Source organism: Tupaia chinensis, unplaced genomic scaffold, assembly GCF_000334495.1.
Source record: "Tupaia chinensis unplaced genomic scaffold, TupChi_1.0 Scaffold000175_1, whole genome shotgun sequence".
NCBI lineage: Eukaryota > Metazoa > Chordata > Mammalia > Scandentia > Tupaiidae > Tupaia > Tupaia belangeri.
In genome coordinates, this window is record NW_006159650.1 from 508,665 (window position 1) to 527,687 (window position 19,023).

Below are 19,023 nucleotides of genomic sequence, written 5' to 3' on the forward strand. Positions count from 1 at the left end.
TTATTTATTTAGAAGCATTTCTCTAAGCAAATAAAATATTAAATAAATATTTTTAAGCCACTTGTTTAAACAGTGTCAAGTTATTATCCTATCTCCACCTGGCCTTGGGCATGGCTATTGTGCATTGTGTAATGTCCTGGTTTTCTCTGGCTGAGCAAGAGCCCTAGCCCAGGGAGTGGAGATGGCCAACCACTCGTCCTCAGTGATGGGCACTTCCGGTGTCAGCCATCTTGGGAGGAACTCAGTCTGGAAGCCTAGGGCAAGCTGAACAGAAGGGAATGGAATGGAAAACCAGGATGCATCTTTGTCTTACTTTGGGCTGAATGGGGAGAAGGTACATGTGTAGTGTGGTGCTGCCCCCAGGGAACCATGAATGGAGCTGGGAAGCTGAAGAGGAGCCATAGGGAGGGATCTGTTGAGGCACTTCTGTGAAGAAGATTAATATGGTGGAGGCAGAGTCCCTGGTGAGAGGGAGTGCTGCCCCTACAACACAGACTTTCTCTTCCAGATGACTTCAGTGTCTTAGAGGCATTGATACCTTACAGTTCAAAAGTCTGTTTGCTGACCTCCTGACAACCTGTCAGTCCCCAGAGAGCCTAAAGGTTTAGGGCCTACACGCTTATTTCCTGCGTGTTCACAGCTAACAGTGTAAAGACCCAGAGCCGGTTTACACCCAAGGCTCGATAGATTCTTGGCCCTCACATCCTCACATGTAGCTGGCACAGTTCTGGGCCAATCAAACCCTGAGCTTTCCCGGGACATTCTCCCACCAGCCAGACTGGAAATTCCGGAAAAGCAGAGGCAGCTGCCCTCAGAGGCACTGTCAGTATTTTCTTTCCTTTTGGCCAGTTTGGTTTTGACTAGAAACTGGAATAATAATTATAATGATACATGTTTACAGATTTTAACTAATTAATCCCTTGGAGTCCTCTTTTGAGGGAAAAGCTTTCTACCCACCTCATACATCAGGAAAACAAGAGGCCATATGGTCTGGCTGGGCTGGGTGGTCGCTGGTGTGAGTAGAAGAGTGGAAACTGGGGCTTCAGCAGTTGTTGACTTCTTGGCCTGTGTCCAGATCACTGAGCTTTGCAGCCCCTGGAAAGGTAACACATAAGAACCTGAAGTGAATCAGACCATAAACTGTCAGGAGCAATTGCCTCTAATCAGGAGGGCAGGTTCCATGGCAGGTTCCTGCCTGGGCCTGTTTCTCTTAGAAGGACAGGCTCGGAGAAGAGGAAGCCCATTACTCTAGGAGTGCTGTGCCCACCTTTAATTACCAGTTAAAACATTCTATGCAGAAAATTTCCCTTGAAAGGAACTGTAGGTTTCATCTCTCTCTTTTGAGTTTCAAGGTCTGCAGTCATGGAACTCTATGTTGGTCTGGGAAAACATTTGTCTACTGACACACCTATGCTGGGTGTTGGGGACACCTCTAACAGAGCAGGGGGTGCACCCTGTATAATAACCCTGAGCCAAAGCCTTCACATTGGGCCCTTACCTACTCATTAAGAACCCTCTTAACCCTTTTTAACAAGAAGTAACAAATGTTCTCTTGATTCTCCCTTCTCTACTGCCAGCAATGTTTTTTGTTTTTGTTTTTTTCCAAAAAATTAGGGTGAGTTAGTGGGATGGAGGTGAGGGGGAAAGGGTTATCAAGCTCTTTGATGAACTTGGCTATTTTAAGGTAAGGGAAGTGATAGAAACATAGAGGGAGGCAAGTGGGGCATGCTCCCAACCCCACCAGTGAAGACAAACATAAAGGCAAGCAAGTCAGCAAAGAAATGCAGCCTGGGTTCCCACAGAGAAGTGCTTGTATTTTTTTTTTTTGGAGAGGTTTTCGCTATAGGGCGCATGTGCTCGTCAGACAGACAGAGAGAGACATAGAGACAGAAAGCGAGAAATCACCCCCCAGGGGGGATGGTCATGCCGCAATCCCTTCTCCTCCATTCTCCTCTCGGGATCTTGGGCACGCACGCACACGCGCCCGGCGTGAGTTTTAAGCCACCGGGTCTGGGACGTGAACTGCGGTCGACTACATGGGAGTCCAGCAACATAGCCATTACGCTAACTGCTGGTTCCCAAGAACTGCTTGTATTTTTAATAAGTGAGCAGGCATGGTCTCACTTCTTTCAGATTATCAGCCATGTTTGGAAGCTCAGTGTTGCTGTCTTGATAGGTTCTATCTCTAAACCCACAGGAGGCATTTATTTAATCCTGATTCCATGTCACCTATGTGGTTGTCCAGTGTCTCCGTACAGATGTCCTACTTTCCCAGTTCAATGGTAAACTTCTTAGTAGTAGCGGCCAGAGTTTTTATAATCAATATTGATTAAAATGATTGATCAGAATGTTTCCTCTTGTGTGTTATCGGCTGAGAAACATAAGCTAATTTCAGTCTCATTTCTATTGCTTAATTTTCCCCCCACTGTTCCAGACTTCCTGTTGTGGCCCAGACTTTGAGAGATCTCCCTGACACGGGGACCACATCTGTGAACCATGTGTTTCTTCCCTTTGCTCATGCAAAATGGTGATTTTTTTTTTTGACTACCACAGGAAGCTTGGCAGATTCAGAGGTTCAAGGAGTCACACTAAGATCCGAGATGATATTCATTGGCATTATGAGCAAGTCTGACCACCAACATCTGCTTAGAGAGTGATTGTCTTGAGAAGGTCATCCCAGTCCTAAATTGGCTATTGTATTTTGAGGTAACAGCTTCATATTGAAGTAATTTCTCTCCTCCAGAGTCTAGAATAGGTTCAGTCTATTTTATATAATTGTGACTGTCTCAAGCACCTGGAAAGGGTTATTCTATTAATAACCCTTATGTGTGTGTGTAGGCATATGGATAACTTCCAATTCAACAGTCTATGAGCACCATTAGCAGCCCTTGAAATGGTTCTCTTGGAAGTGCTGGCTGTTAATGACTCTGCCCCCATGCTCCCGTGAGAGCTGAACAGAACGATAATGTGTAACTTTGCAAGCAGCCAAGTGCTCGGAATTGATGGTTTGCTGAGGGAGATGGAGTTGGTGTCCCATTCTCAATCTGGAAAACATTCCCCAAGGAGCAGTGGAAAATTAACAACTGTCCAGTACCCGTAGGTTGCCTTGTCCCTCAGTCGACAGATAAAAGAGCAACAAACTGATAGACTATGGTGCTGTATCCCTTCTGCTGGTTGAGAGGATGCCACCTGAGGCACTGAAATGTGTGAAGACAATTTTAGGTGAGAAGAGAAAGATAATTTTTCTATCAATAGCTATTAACTGACTTTCACTTTGTAAGATTGCATTAACGTGCTTGGAGATAGAGAAATATTCCCTCGGAATGTTTATAACATAGCTTAGGGGGAGAAGTTACAAGATTAAAAAAGCTAGTTATAGTATAAGGCCGTGGAATGTCCCCTCTCTAGAATAATATTCTGCCATTAAAGTGAATGAAGTGGCTCCTATATGAGCTGAGATTTAATTGAAAAAAAGGGGAAAGAGGTCAGTAGCAGAGCAAGACACATCGACATAAAAACTAAACCAAAGCACGTAGGTGTGGATGAACATCTGTGTGTTTATATGCAAATTTGTGACCAGCACTGGAGGAAAATATGCCAAGAAAGAAGCAGAGCTTTCTTCTAGTCAGGAAAGTGAGACTACAGAAGTTGGCAAAGGGTACTTTTCATATTTTTATCTCATGCTTTTCAGTATTGAATATGTTATTTAGAATGAGAAAATATTTACATATCTCTTATGTAAAAAAGGTGTGAAAAACAGCACCACAAAAAAAGCACATGATAGAGAATGAATAAATTTAAAATAGCCATTACTCCAATTGCTGGTCCTAGAATGACTAAGATAAAAAAAAAAAAATTAAAAAAATTAAAAAAAAAAGAACCTTAAAAAAAAAAAAAAAAAAAGCACATGATAGATGCCAAGGCGTGACCCCAAAGATAAGTATGGTGGCTCGCCTACCACCTCACAAATTCTACAACTTCTCTTCCTTCTCATTACAGAGTCACTATTCAGTTCAAGAATCAACCCATATCTGTGCATGTCTCAGGAGATGACTGGAAAAATATATTAGGTCTGAAAATCATGACTTATGTTTTCTATGCAGAAATGCATCATGACTTTCCTGACCCAGTAAAATCATGGTGGTCACATCCCTCGACAGTGATTTGTTGAGCTTGGTCATATGATGCAATCACGGCAAGTGGGATTTGAGCAAGTGTCCAGGGGCGACTGGGTAAAGCTTCTTTGCTCTCAGAAAGAGAAATGAAGAAGATAAAACATGTTTTCTTCCTCCTAGTGGAGAGCAGAGTTTTGGGATATGATTACTGGTGATGTGGCAACCATCTTGTGACTTCATGAGCTATCCTGGTGTCCAAGCCAAACTCTGAGGTGTTGGTAGAAAGATGGAAAAACCCAAGTCCTTGAAGACATTACTTATCTGCCGAATCAATCTACCCTAGAGCCACCCTACCTCAGGTCTTCTCTTCCAGGGAGAGAACACAGTTCTTTTTGCATAAACCAGCTGAAGTGAGAACATCTGTTACTTGCAGCCCAACACATCCCAACTCACCTACCAGGGACTGGGAGCCCTTTGTGATTATGAGGCTTCAAGCCCCTGGTTGCATTTGAGGGGAAATATGGGTCTTCAGAGACATGTCCTTGGGAACCAGAATGTACGCTAGAATGGAGACAGGGCCATGAACCCTTTGTGGTTGGGAGGAGAGGGGGAGGCCTGGGAAAGCAGAGGAGTCATTCTGAGATAGGGGCAGGCATTGCTCTGGCATCTGGTGGTGAGAAGGACTGGGAGGATAAAGTAGGGAGATATGCATCAGCAGCCCTGGGGTATGTGATATGAGTTCTTTCTTTGTTTATTTTGTATTGCTTAAAGCCATTTGTGGTCCCTACAGAATGAGACAGACAGAGAAAGCACCCTCCAATGGGGCATGGTCATTCCACAATCATTTTTCCTCTATTTCTACTTCTTGTCAGGATTTTGGGGGAAAATGTACCTGGTGTGTTTCTTAAGCCGCCAGAACCAGGATCTGAACTGTGGCCAGCCCTGTAGAATCTCCTGATGCACAGCATTTAACTGCTGCACTGTGAGTCAGTTTATGTAAATTCTACAGAAGCAGGAGTTTCACTCAGGAGGCCAAGAAAGCCATCACGACTTAAGGTTATTTGGAGGGAAATGTCCTGCCCTGGGAGCAGAAAGCATCAGGGAGAGTGGGAAAGGAGGACACTGGCAGCCTCCTGGGAGGGGGAGTGAGTCTGGGGTTTGGGCAGCAGAGGCTCTGAGCAGAGCAATTGTAGGCTTCAAGGCCTGGGTGGAGGCAGTGAGTGCCAGCAGGCTTTGGATGGCTCAAAATTGCCAGCCAGGGGGAGAGGCAAGGCTGGCCAGCAGAGTCCTGCAGGTGTCCCCCATCCAGCAGAAGACTGAGCCCACACTGCTATTGATTAAAAACATTTTAAACCAGGATAATCTCTTGCAGTTTGTTAGGGAAATGAAGTCTTACATGGTGACTCGGGAAGGGGGAGGGAAGGAGAGGAGGGTGAAGGAAGAGAAGACAGGAAAGGAGAGAATAAGGGGTAGGGTAGGGGATGCTTCCTCATTTAACCAACTCCTAAGAAGAGGGCGTGGCTAGTTTCTCCAAGGGCTCTGGACTCAGCCATCTCTTGCCCTGAGATATCTGTTTCCTTCACTGGTCTCTTTTCCAGCTTGAAATCAATCACCTCACCCTCTCTTTGGAATGAAGTCAAGGAAGGCTCACTCTGACAACGCAAACCCTGAGAAAGGGTGAAACCCAGCTCCACTGTGGTGATCTGCAGAACTCTGCAGTGACCCAGAGTGACTTGAAAATGCTTCTGGGACCACCAATGCTCAACTCTAATCTTATTTTAAAACTTTCCTACTTAATACCGATTAAGATAGCCTTTCTCAAAAACAAAAACAAAAAACAAAAACAAAAACAAAACAAAACAAAACAACAAGAGAAAACCCAAAACCCAAGTGTTGGTGAGGATCGGGAGAAATTGTAACCCTTTTAAATTGTTAGTGGAAATGTAAAATGGTGAAAATTGCGGTGCAAAATAGTACAAACTTTCTTCCTAAAATTAAACATAGAACTATCAGATGGGCCAGCAATTCCACTCCTTGGTATATGCCAGAGAACTGAAAGCATATACTTAAGGAGATACTCATGTACCAACAGTGCAGTATTCACAGCAGCCAGAGGGAAATAATCCAAATGTCTACTGAAGAATGAAAGCGTAACCTAAATGGGATATAGCGACACAATGGGATGTTATTAAACCTGAAAAAGTAATAAAGTTCTGATACATGAACTTTTCTCATTTTTAGTCTTTTTCTCCCCATAAGGTTCATGCACTTGCCAGAGAGAGAGACAGAGAGAGTGTGAGAGGGAAAGTGAGAAATTACCCTCCCCCAGGGCAATTGGCCATGCTGTAATCCCTTCTCCTCCCTTCTCCTCCTGGGATTTTGGGCACACATGCACATGCACCCGGCAGTGAGTTTCAAGCTGCAAGGTCCAGGACTTGAACCATGGTCAGCCAGCCATTTGGAAGTCCAGAGCCTTAACCACTATGCTACCTGCTGACTCAGTACGTGAACTCTTTTTTGTTTTTTAGGTTTTCAGTCACAGGGCATGTGTGTTCACCGTAGAGGAGACATAGAGAAAGTGAGAAATCGCTCCCCAACTCAAGGGGAAGTAGCCGTGTCACAATCCCCTCTCCTCCATTTTCCTCTCAGGATTTTGGGAATGCATGTACATGTGCTTGGCATGATTTTCAACTCAATGGGTCCAAGACCCAAACTACAGTAGGCCATATGGGAGTCCAGCACCTCAACTACCATGCCACCTGCTGGGACCAGTACATGAAATTTTGATCATATGTGGATGAACCCTGACAGCATCATGTCCTCATATAAAAGGACAAAAGTGTATGTATGATTTCGCTTATATGTGATGCCTAGAATAGGTAAATTCATAGAAGAACAATGGTTCTTAGGGGCTGTGTGTGTTAGGGTGCGACAGTTACAGTTTAATTGCATAATGAAAAAGTTTTGGAAATCGATAGTGATAATGTTGTACAACATTGTGAAGGCACTTAATGCCACTAGATTATACACTTAAAAATTGTTCAGTGGCAAACTTTATGTTCTGTATATTTTACCAAATTTTAAAAAATTTAGTTCTTACTCTTAAAAATGGTGGGCTGGGACCAGCAGTTAGTGTAATGGCTATGTCGTTGAACTCCCATGTAGCCAACCGCAGTTCAAGTCCCAGACCCGGTGGCTTAAACTCATGCCGGGCGCATGTGCGTGTGTGCCCAAGATCCCGAGAGGAGAATGGAGGAGAAGGGATTGCGGCATGGCCATCCCCCCAGGGGTGATTTCTTGCTTTCTGTCTCTCTGTCTCTCTCTGTTTTTCTGGCGAGTGCACAAACCTCTCAAAAAAATAAATGGTGGTCTGGCTCTGTGGCCTGGTTGTTAAGGCACCTGAATCCCACGTGGCTGATTGTGCAGTTCAAGTCCCAGACCTGGTGCTTGAGAAACACCCAAAGCACATGTGTGTACATGCCCAAAATCCTGAAAAGAGGGAGAAGAAAAGACCGTGGTGCAACCGTTCCCCATGAGAGTGCTATGAGAGTGCTTTTTCCTTCACTCTCTGATTCTCTGTCTCTGGCAAGTACATGTGTCCTCTAGCAAAAAAAAAAAAAAAAAAAGGAATGAAACAGCACAGACACTCACCTATTCAAACTGTTAACACATCAGAAACCGACTGTGTGTTAAACTGGGTTTGTTTTACTATTTGTGCCAAGCTGGAAATCAAACTTCTTCCAGCACTTCTGCCAGGGAGTTTGCATACATTGCAGATATGCCAGTGGCTAGGAAGTTTGTATCTCTTGTATTGATTTATTAAAGGTTTGGATTTGCTATTATCCACTCCCATAAAATTTTGAAAACACAGCTATGACGTGCTCTTGTCACAGCCAAAAGAGCCAGTTGTGTAAAAACAGCTCGTGATAGACTGAACCACGATATTTTTCATGTATCATGAGTTTTTTATGCTTCTTGCCTTTTATATATATCAGTCAGAATATAAATTAATGTTGAATACTGTTGATGTTACATATACATATAAACATATACAAATGTTATAAATTTGAACTTATAAAATTTTATTAATAAAATACAACATTTGTTTCAAACACTGGGATTTCTATTAGATTTGAATTCCAAAATTTTCTGCTAGTTAAAAAAATGGAAAAGTACTGTATTTGTTCACTTCCCATTTGATTCAATTAAATGGACACTCTCTGAAGCATTTATGCAATTCTTACCTGGACACACACAATGAGTTCACGAAGGCTGAGACAGGAAAGGTATGTAGGCCAGAAGCTGAAAATGGTTTTTATTTTAAATGATTAGAAAAAAATCAAAAGAATATTTCATGACATGTGAAAACTATATGAAATTAAAATTTCAGAGTCTGTAAAATAAAGTTTTGTAGGGTCACAGCCACATCCACTCATTGGTATATTTTCTTTGGCCGTTGTCATCTTACCACTGTTGTACTGAGTAGGTCTGACAGAGACCGCATGGTCGCAAAGCCTGAAATATTTACCATCTGGCCCTGTATTGAACAAGTTTGCCAACCTCTGGATTATACAATGGCCATATACATGTGGTGTCTGGGCGTGAAGACCTGAGAAGCCTGCCTGGTGTTTTGCTGTCTCCAACATTTTGGCAAAATTACCATGGGGTCAGAAACCTAGGTCAGTAGGTCTCTAGCCTGGGCAGTAGGTCTCTAGTCCTGGAGAGGCATCGAGAAAGTGTGTTACTGCAATGACAAGGATCACCATGGTGTTTAGTCCACTGGGACTAAGGATGGTGAACATCAGTCAGTGTGGGGCATAACCCTACACAGTGGTGAGTTTTTCTGTCCTAAACCGCCATGGTGTGTCCATTGAGAAACAGTAATCAGAAGAATTGCTGTGACTATTTTCCTGTATTGACATGGTGTCCAGATATTTAGTCAACATTATTTGGGATATTTCTGTGAGGAATTTTTTTTTTTGAGATTAGCTTTTTTCTTTCTCTTTAAAAAAAATTTTTTTTTTTTTTGCCTTAGGATATGTGGACTTCTCTTTAAAAAAAATTTTTTTTTTTTTGCCTTAGGGTATGTGGACTTCAAGAAGAGAGACAGAAAGAGGGAAAGTGAGAAATCACTACCTGAGAATTTGGGGCATGTATGCACTTGCACCGGGCATGATTTTCAAGTTGCCAAATTTGGGACTCGAAACAAGGTCGACCATCTGGGAATCCAGCACCTTAACCACCATGCCACCTGTTGGAAAATTTTTTTTTTTTTGCCTTAGGGTATGTGGACTTCAAGAAGAGAGACAGAAAGAGGGAAAGTGAGAAATCACTACCTGAGAATTTGGGGCATGTATGCACTTGCACCGGGCATGATTTTCAAGTTGCCAAATTTGGGACTCGAAACAAGGTCGACCATCTGGGAATCCAGCACCTTAACCACCATGCCACCTGTTGGGCCTGGGGTTAATTATTAAATCACCGAACTTTAAGTAAATCAGGTTGCCTTCTCTAAGAGTGAGCCTTATCCAATCAGTTGAAGGTCAGATAGAACCAAGGCTGACCTCCTTGAGCAAGGGGAATTCTGTTAGCACATGACCTTTGGACTCAAATTGTAACTCCTAACCCCATCAGTTTTTGAACTCACCAAACCTCCACAATCACATGACTTAAAACAAACCTCTCCATGGGACCAGCAGACGTCGTAATGATTAAGTAGATGTACTTCCACCATGTAGTCGACCATGAGTCTTGGATCTGTGACTTAAAATTTACGCCAGGCACATGTGTGTGTGTGCCCAAGATCTCGAGAAGAGAATGGAGGAGAAGGGATTGTGGCATGGCCATCCCCCCTGGAGGATGATTTCTTGCTTTCTGTCTCTATCCCTCTCTGTCTTTATGGCAAGCGCATGTGCTCTATAGCAAAAAAAAAAAACCCAAAAAACAAAAAAACAAAAAAACTCCTCTTGAAAATAAATAAATAAATAAATATAAACCTACACACACACACACACACACACACCCCTACACACACACACACATACACACATTGTTTTGGTCCTGTGACTCTGGAGAATCTTAATGTAAGTAGCCCACATTTGGTTTTCAGCCTATTCCTGTGCTTTGCAAATTCTACCTCAGTTTCAAATTGCAAAAATTATATATAAAAAAAATCACACTTTTGTACCTAGGACTTTAATTCAACTAATGTAGAGTTTTATTGAACAAACGTGTATTGAATTCCAGTACCACATTCGGTAGATGCCACTAGGGAATAGTGCAAAGATAAGATACAGTCACTGTCCACATTTACCCAAAACTTGGAGGAACGCTTCCCCTACACAGTGAATATGCACACTAGGCCAGTCCTGAGAAGCCCCACTGTAAGGGACGAGTCAGTACCTGGGGGCTTACTCATAGCGAGAGAGCATAATTCCAGCAGTCCAGCCCTCACACTAACAAAACTTATTTTTCTTTTCCTTTTCCCTTTGCACTATGTCTCTCCCAGTCAGTATCAGAAAAGCCATTAGCTTCTCTGGTTTGCCCCTCAAATCCAGTGAGAGATAAGCCCTGGATCCAGCTTCTTATCTCCCCATCGCTACCGTACGCCATGAGTCCCTTGCTCATTTCACCTAACAAACAGGATGCTGCTATCTGCGTTGGTTACATACCCTAGTTTTAGCTGGATGTAGGTTTTTTAAGACTCACATATTAGTTTTTGTTTTTAATTAAAAATTAAAAAAAAAATTCTAGTGGGCATGTGTGCTTGCCAGAGACAGACAGAGAGGGAGAAAGCAATCCCAATGGGGCATGGTCATGCCACAATCCCCTCTTCCATTTCTCCATCCTGCCGGGATTTGGGGCACATACATAAATGCATATGGTATGTTTTTCAAGATTCCAGGGCCAAGATTTAAACTGCAGTCGGCCATGAGGGAACCAGCTTCCTTAGCAGGCTATAGGACTAGCCCTCTTTCTTATGTTACTTTTTACTCACACAAAGTACCTACATTATTGTACACTCATTGTAAAGATGTAAACATGGGTAGCACAGGAGTAAAATGCAGAATCTTCCTATTACAGGGGCCGCCGGGTGGCGTGGTGGTTAAGGGCACTGGATTCCCATGGCCAACCATGGTTTGAGTCCCAGACCTGGTGGTTTGCTTTCTCATTTTTCCTCTCTCTCTTTTTCTCTCTCTCTCTCACTTTGTCCCTCTCTGGTCAAATTAAAATAAATAAATAAATAAATAAGTAAATTTAATAAGATAATTCTTTTAAAAAAAGAAACTTCCTGATATATGCATTTATCTTCTCATTTTTATGGAAACAATATCCTTCCATCCAGTCTAGTCTTCTTTCTTGCCCCAGAGAAGAAAATCTGCTGTTGGCCACAGCTTCTCCATTCCTTCCAACCAAGCAGCTTGGGACTCACGTGAGAGTTTATTGTGTGCAGAGTTGGGTGAAGGTGTGTAATCCAGAAGCACAAGCCATGGACATCAGAGATAGTGTTTTATTTTTCTAGGGCGGCTGTAACCACAAACTGGGTGGCTTAAAACAGCAGACTCGCAGCTCTGGAAGCTGGAATCTGGAGTCTGAAATCAAGGTGCTGGCTGAACCTCACTCCATCAGAAGGCTCGGGCAGGAGCCTTACCAATGTCTTCCAGTTTCTGGTGGTAGCTGGCAATCCCAGGCATTCTCTGGCTGGTGGCTACATCATTCCAGTTTCTGCCTATCTTCACTGGGCCATCTTCCCTCTGTGTGTCCAAATTTCCAAATTTCTCTCTCTCTCTCTCTTTTTTTTTGTGCTAGAGGAGCATCCTCTTGTCAGGAAAAGACAGATGGGGAGAGAGGGAAAGGAAAAAGCACCCTGCATTGGAAAAAGTCACGCCGTAATCTCTTCTCCTTTATTGTGCCCTCCTTTCAGAATTCTGGGCATCCATGCACATGCGCCTGGTGTAGTTCTCAAGCACGGGATTCGGGACTCAAATGGCACAGTTGTCCGCACAGGATCCAACTGCCTTAACCACCAGGCCATGGATCAGGCTCCCAATTTTCCTCTTCTTATAAGGACATTGGTCACTGGATTGGAGCCTACCCTACTCCAGCATGACTTCATCTTACCTTGATTCTATCTGAAAAGATCTTTTTTGTTTGTTTGTTTGTTTGTTTGTTTTTACTACAGGGCACGTGCGCTTGCCAGAGAGACAGAAAGCGAGAAATCATCCCTCCCCCGGATGTGTGTATGTGTGTGTGTGTGTGATGGCCATGCACATGCAATCCCTTCTCCTCCATTCTCCTTTTGGGATCTTGAGCACTCACGCACATGCACCTGGTATGAGTTTAAGCCACCGGGATAGGACTTGAACTGTGGTCAACTACATGGGAATCCAGTGACATAGCTATTACGCCAACTGCTGATCCTCAAAGATCTTCTTTCTAAATATGGCCACATTCTCATGTACGAGGGTTAAGATTCCAACACATCCTTTATGGGGACACAATTTAATCCGTAACAGATGGAGACTCCATACTTCCAAACCATCCATCAAAACTCACAGTGACCCCAGGTGAAAGATAATCCCTTTCCAAGGCCTGACCAGCTCACCCTCCCTCCACTCACATGCACAGAGTTGCACAGAGGTGCTTCCAGGGCACTGGGCAGAGAATGGAAATGAGTGCCCACGTTTTCCAGACCTCGGCCACTTGTCAGGGGGGCAGGATGCCTTTCGAAGCACATGCTCCTCTAGACACACTCGTAGGGTGGGCTTACCACTTTGCACAGCGACTCACTGGGGACCTTGTAGAGAGCATACTCTGTAGCCTGCACAGCCACTTGCTTCAGTTCACAAGCCATGCAGAGACACGGCCTGAAATGACAGTGGCTTGGGGAAAAGCCAGACTTTCTTGAAAACTGTCATTTCAGAAAGGTAGAAAATAATGCACTTTTTAAATTTTTTTTTTGGTTAGGCACTGAGTATCAAAGATGAAACAACTTGGTTCTGACCACAAAGTATCTGAAACTGGAGGCTGGTTTATAAAAATCAACTTCTTAAACCACCAGGCCATCTCACAGGCTCCTGGAGGTACCTGAGCTACTGAGGCAAGTGGCCGGAGGACTGCGAGGGCCCTGGGAAAGGTGTGAGAGTACTGCACGGTTCCTTCCGGTACCCGCAGGCAGGGAGATGGGGAACAGAATAAAGGCAGGGGATGAGTGAAACCGTTTCTGAAGTGCTTTCCCTCCTGTACCGGAATCACTGACTCATGGGAGAGGCTGCGGCGTGTCCACTTAGCTCAGAGTACAGTACACCTGAAGCTGGAGCTGCACGAACCTCTGCTTCCAAATGTTCCCATGGAAAATACACAGATTTTTCACAACATTCCAAGAAAATCTTCAGTTGAGTCTTTTAGATGGCTTGGTTTTGTTTGTTTATTTGTTTGTTTTTTCCAGTGAAGTAATATTGCACACATCAGAGCTATGTCTGGGTAGGCAGATGTCTTGGGAGCAACAGAGTGAGGCCTGAAGCTGGCGACTGCTGCTGAGGGTGGGGGCTGGAATGCAGGTTGGAGAGGCCAAGTTGTCCCTGATGCAGGTAATGTTGGCCCCAATGCCAGCTGACAGAGGCACAATGATGAAGGAGGAAGTTTCAGGAAGCTGTCCACCATTCTAGTTCTCTGTCCCTATATTTCAAAGAAAATGGCAGCTTTGCTGTGACTACCCAACAAAAATCACACTGAATGGGCCAGTGGTGGCACAGTGGTATTGCCACTGGACTCCTATGGGAGAGGTCCTGGGTTCACATCCTGGGACCTCCCTGGGCAGGTGGGATGCACATGTGCCCACCATCCAGGCTGAGACTGGGAGTGGATTGTGGTTTGAGGATCCCATTAGAATGGCTGTGTCACTTTCTCTGTCTTATGGGATAAATAGATAATCTTTTTAAAAAATCACACTGCAGAATATTCAGTGTTTTATATGAGAAGGCCAGAGTCTGATATGATGCCCTTAGTTTTTAGAATTTCTATCAGTGGCAACATGTCAGCTAAAAAAATACCTCTTGAGTTATTATATAGTCTATTCAGACCTTAACTGTATAAATAAAGACCTACATCTCTAAGCAAAAGTGACTGGATTCCTCTTAGTGGTTAAATAGGTGCTCCCTGGCACCTGTTTCTATTGTAAGTCCATCTTCTCTTTACCCCCAATCTAATCAAGGCAGCCACACCCAGCACAGCCAGTCTGGCCTTTGTTCCCTCAATCCAGAGCCTACTTGATGCAAAATGCATGTTATTACTCCTGGTGGATTTGGAGCCTATCTTGAAAGAAAGCAAAAGAATCAGAGTGGAGTGACTCAAACTGTGCTCCCTGACTTGATGCAGATGTTTGTCCTTGTCCTTGCTTATTAACTTGGGGAGACACTGTAAGCCCCTCAGAATGGGCTGGGGGCGTGCAAACATTCCTGCCCCAACTCCGGTAAAGCCTAGAGTACCAGGCAGCCGGGAATTCCCTCCATTCCACCCCCTCCTGAGCCTGTCCCAGCTGCCTTTGTTTCCACAAACCACACACAACCACTGCATTTGGAGGGCCCAGTGATATATGGCGCCTTCCACAGAACAGGAAGCAGGTGCTGGGGAGGTAACCCGAGACCAGTGCAAGAAGATGCTTCTGTTCCCAGAGCGCGATACATACACTAAAAGCCACAACTTTGCATTTGAAGGAAAGTATTGACACTTCCCTCACAAACTTTGGCCTTTTTGTGCTCAAGTGTGAGAGGAGAGTAGCTTTTACCTCAAGATGACTTCTTCCCATCCCACTGGAATGGTCCTCTGGGTGCCCAGCAGACAGTGAGTGTGTCTTTCCTGGTGACTGAGTCATAAGCAGCAAGGACCTTTGCCTGTGGCACCCTGGCATCAACCAGCCAAGATCCACAGCGCTCACTGTGGCCACAGTTTTTCTGGGAGCAGAGGAATCTGGTTTGGAAAGGGAGAGTAGAGCTCTTCCAAGAGAGCAGCTCTCTCACCAAGGCAGGCAGCCATTCGTGTCACTACAGAGGCTAACCCTGAGAATGGCTTGCACTCAGCACTGGCCGTTCCTCCTCACCCAGCTCTGCCCAGGGCTACTCACTGACTGGGACACACCCCTCCTCCCTCCCAGCTCCAGGGAGCAAGCAAATGAGCTTGAACACCCCCAGGAACCTTACAAAGTCAAGGGCTACAGTCCCTGTCACACGTTGTGTATACAAGGGGAAGGGGGATTTCTTCTGAAAGTCCATGGAAAATGAGTATTATGAAGAAATTCAATTTTTTTTGCATCAAAATAAATTCATACTTTAATTCCATTTTCTGCAAACTTCTTGAAGCCCCTTAGTATTTTCTTCCAATTGTCTTTTGCACAGAGCAATAGGTTGGTTTCCTGCATATCTGCTTCAGCATCCCACATTTTAGAAAGCACCAATTCATCTCTTCCTGAATCTTCTATCATGTGAACACAGATAAGTGGTGTTGAATGTATGTGAAAAAAAGACATTTACGCTGCATTTTTAGATTGGTCTGTGTTCTCCCAAACTTCCTGCAAATAAGGGTTTGCACTCTAGACTTAAACTTTAATGATTAGAAAAGCAATCTAGGAAGTTCCCCAGTACAGGTGGGAAGCAGATTGGGCACCATCCCTAGTGACAAGCGGTGAGGGCCATCCTGCCCTGCTGGTCCTTGGAGCATGGCTTAGGGAACTGGAACACAGCATCATAGCTCGCCTCTTGGCCTGCTCCTGGCTCTCAGGACCAGCTCCAAACACAGAATTGGGACACAGGTGACCTCACCCCTGGGACCTAGCTGCCCTCCACAAACACAGAGAACGTCCTTTTAGATCCACCCCCTCGGGCAGTGCAAGCTGCAGGCCATGCTCATCTGCCTCACAGCTTAACCTGCATGGGGAAAAGGAGAGGCTGCAAGGGTGAGAAATTAGCTCCCATGCACAAAGTGACATAGACACTTGACCTCTGCTCGCATGACGGGAATGGGCGTGTGGCTGCCACGTGATGGGCAGGATCATGTGTCTAGAACCCTTGGAGTTGGGCCCACTAGGGCAAATGTAGCCTTCTGGAATTCCCATGTTGCATTCTGAGACAGCCACTGGCCACTTTCCAGCAGGGCTGCGGACGCTGGTGAAGACAGAAAACAGGATGCCTGTGGACATCCTACATCCTCTGCACCTGTCTGTGACACACAGAGGGGCCGATGCTGCGGGCCAAGGTGATGGGAAAGTCCGGGGAGACACATCTTTACCTACATAAAAAAATCACTTAGCATATACTATGGACACAGTGAACTGATACAGGTGCTTTCTGCTCTGGGTCTTAGGCCATCTGAGAGTCTTCTCTGTCACCAGCTGCCCACGGAAGCCATCCTTGGACTTTCTTACAGCTGGCACCCACACGCAGGAGCTCTGTGAAATGTGCCAGTCAATGATCATGGATGATAAATGCCAATGCGTGCCTTGGCAAGGTCAATCAAGACTTGGTCCACTCTAGTGGTACAGTTGGTAGCAAACTGAACTGCAGTTCTGGAAGCCATACAGCTGACTTAGGGTTTAGATCCCCAGGCTGGCCTGAAAACAAGCCTGGTACATGTGAGTGTGCCCAGGATTCTGAAGAGTTAGAGGGATGGAGAAAAGGGATTGCTATGTGACAAGACCCCATCGAAGTTACTTCCCTTACTCTCTCTCTCATGACCACTATCACGAATACAATAAACTCTTTTAAAAAATCGAGGATCAATCCTGTGTCCTCAAGAGAAGTATAAGACAGGGACCCCAGCATGAGGAGCATGTGGTTGTGCCTGCAGCCAGTGTGGAAGCACACAGAATGAGGGGCTGGCCTATTGGCACGTGCTGGGGGCTCGTGCAGGAGAGGCCAGTGGTTTCATGGCGAAGGTGAGCACCAAGATGAGTCTTGAAGCTGGCAGTGTGGAGAAGGAGACGTTTCTGAGGTCAGGGAACAGCACAGTGCCCAGAGAGGAAAATATTAGGGGAGTCGGAGGGTGGTGAGGATCCCCCTGACCCAGGTGGAGAACGCTGGGGACAGCAGAGGAGTCAAGTGTGAGGCTGGAAAGATAAAGGAGGTCAGTGAGGGAATATTTGGAAACTGGGCAGAGGCTTTCATGGTGACTTCCTGAGCTGGTGAGTAAAGGCTGGAAAAGGCGGGTGACAAGATGGCAGCCACATGCCATTTTTGTTGATGAAGCACCGCCGACAACAGTCTGACTCCACCAGCTGCACGGCTACCTTCCCAGTGGGAAGGCCAGCTTCCGAGTGGCACTGAGAAGCTGTGTGGGGATCACTTTCTCACTGGGAACCATATGCTGCTAACAGTGATAGTGTCTTTAAAACATGAGCTGGGGGAGCAACTGGTAGAACAGTGTAAAGCAATTCTCTGCAAGGCCGATTGTGTGGGAGAGTTCTAGGATCACATCTGGAGGTTTCCCTGAACATGCCAGACGTGCAGGTGCCAGTAGTCTGGGGCTGGCTGGGGCTGGGAGGTGTGTTACAGCATGGGGACCCTGTGGGAGTTCTGCCTCTCTGTCTCTGTCTTTCTTGCTCATGGAAAATGCATATTTTTTTTTAAAAAAATGAGCTGGGTCCCCTTTTCCTGCCCATCACCTTTCCTATCATGGGCTCCCAAAGCACAGCCCACCAGGCCAGAGGGAGACAACTCCCCAGGGAGAAAGGTCAGTTTTATCTGGGCCATGCAGCCCCTTCCTGCTCTTTCCGTACCTCTGTGCTTGGCCTTCACTCAGGTACCCGGAAGCTAGTGCTCCTTCCTCTTTCCAGAGTCACAGATTTCAGAGTTGGAAAGAACCTAATGGGGTCTTCTAATCCAGGAGTCAGCAAACTTTTCCTGTAACAGGGAGACAGTAAATATTTTTTGGCTTTGCTATGTGATTTCCACTCTGTTGTTATAGCCTGAACACAGCCATAAACTACATGTAAAGGAATGTGCATGATCGTGTGTCAATAAAACTTTATTTACAAAAGCAGACTGCAGGCCAGGCTTGGCCCACAGTCCTGGATCTAGCGTTCAGTTTCCCCCTTTTACAGATAACGAAGCTGAGCCCCACAGACATTGGACTGCAGCAACACAGCACAGCCACTAGGACCAGACCAGATCATAGTGCCACCCCCTCCACCTTAAATGCTCTTTTGATGACTCACATGGCTCCTTCCTCTCAGCCAGGTTGGGTCCCGGAAAAGACTATGAATCTTATTGACTCAAGAGAGCAGAGAGTCCAGTAGAACTTGCTGAGATGTTTGTGTTTTCACTGAGGTAGAGAAAATAAAAACAGATGAAGGACTGTATTTATTTTTTTTAAGATGTGTTCATTCAAAGAAACTTTAAATCCACCCAGCAGCTACCAGCACTTGACACTCAAGAGGCTAACTCAGTCTATAATACTTGAGACAAATATCAACCCTTTTAAATTATAATTAATCTTTCCTCCAGCTTTTGCCATCACCTGCTAAGTAGCACCATTCATCTGGCTACTGAAGTCAGCGGCCCAGTGTGGTGAGAGAGATCTCCTCGGCAGGGAGCTGCTGCTTTTCTGTATAGTGGGTCCCGTGTGTCCTCCTGACTGGGGTATTGACTCTGACGGCACAGAAACACTAGGGTCCTGAAGTTTGTGCCAAGCTCAGTACTAAGAGCCTCTGGTCATTGCTATTTTCAAGCACAGACACCATGCCCCTAACTAAGAAAACCTCAAACACCTTGGAAGGGACAACTTGGGGATCTGTGATAAGGAGGTAACACACAAATGGTCCAATGCGATGACGTTTATAACTGTCCTTTCTCTCAGACGCGATCATTTCATCTGTTTGGACCACCCCGTCAGCATGTCAGATTTAAAATATTACACG

General features: G+C 45.1%; 1 protein-coding gene across 1 annotated transcript in view; it reads right to left on the bottom strand.

The window, feature by feature from the left end:
* The window catches only part of CLDN14 (claudin 14), an 86,902-nt gene that overhangs the window by 52,729 nt on the left and 15,150 nt on the right, over positions 1 to 19,023 (bottom strand). The window contains exon 2 of the mRNA XM_006146274.3: positions 958 to 1,095. The gene's annotated coding sequence lies outside the window, so the exon portion shown is untranslated. The remainder of the gene's footprint in view (positions 1 to 957; positions 1,096 to 19,023) is intronic.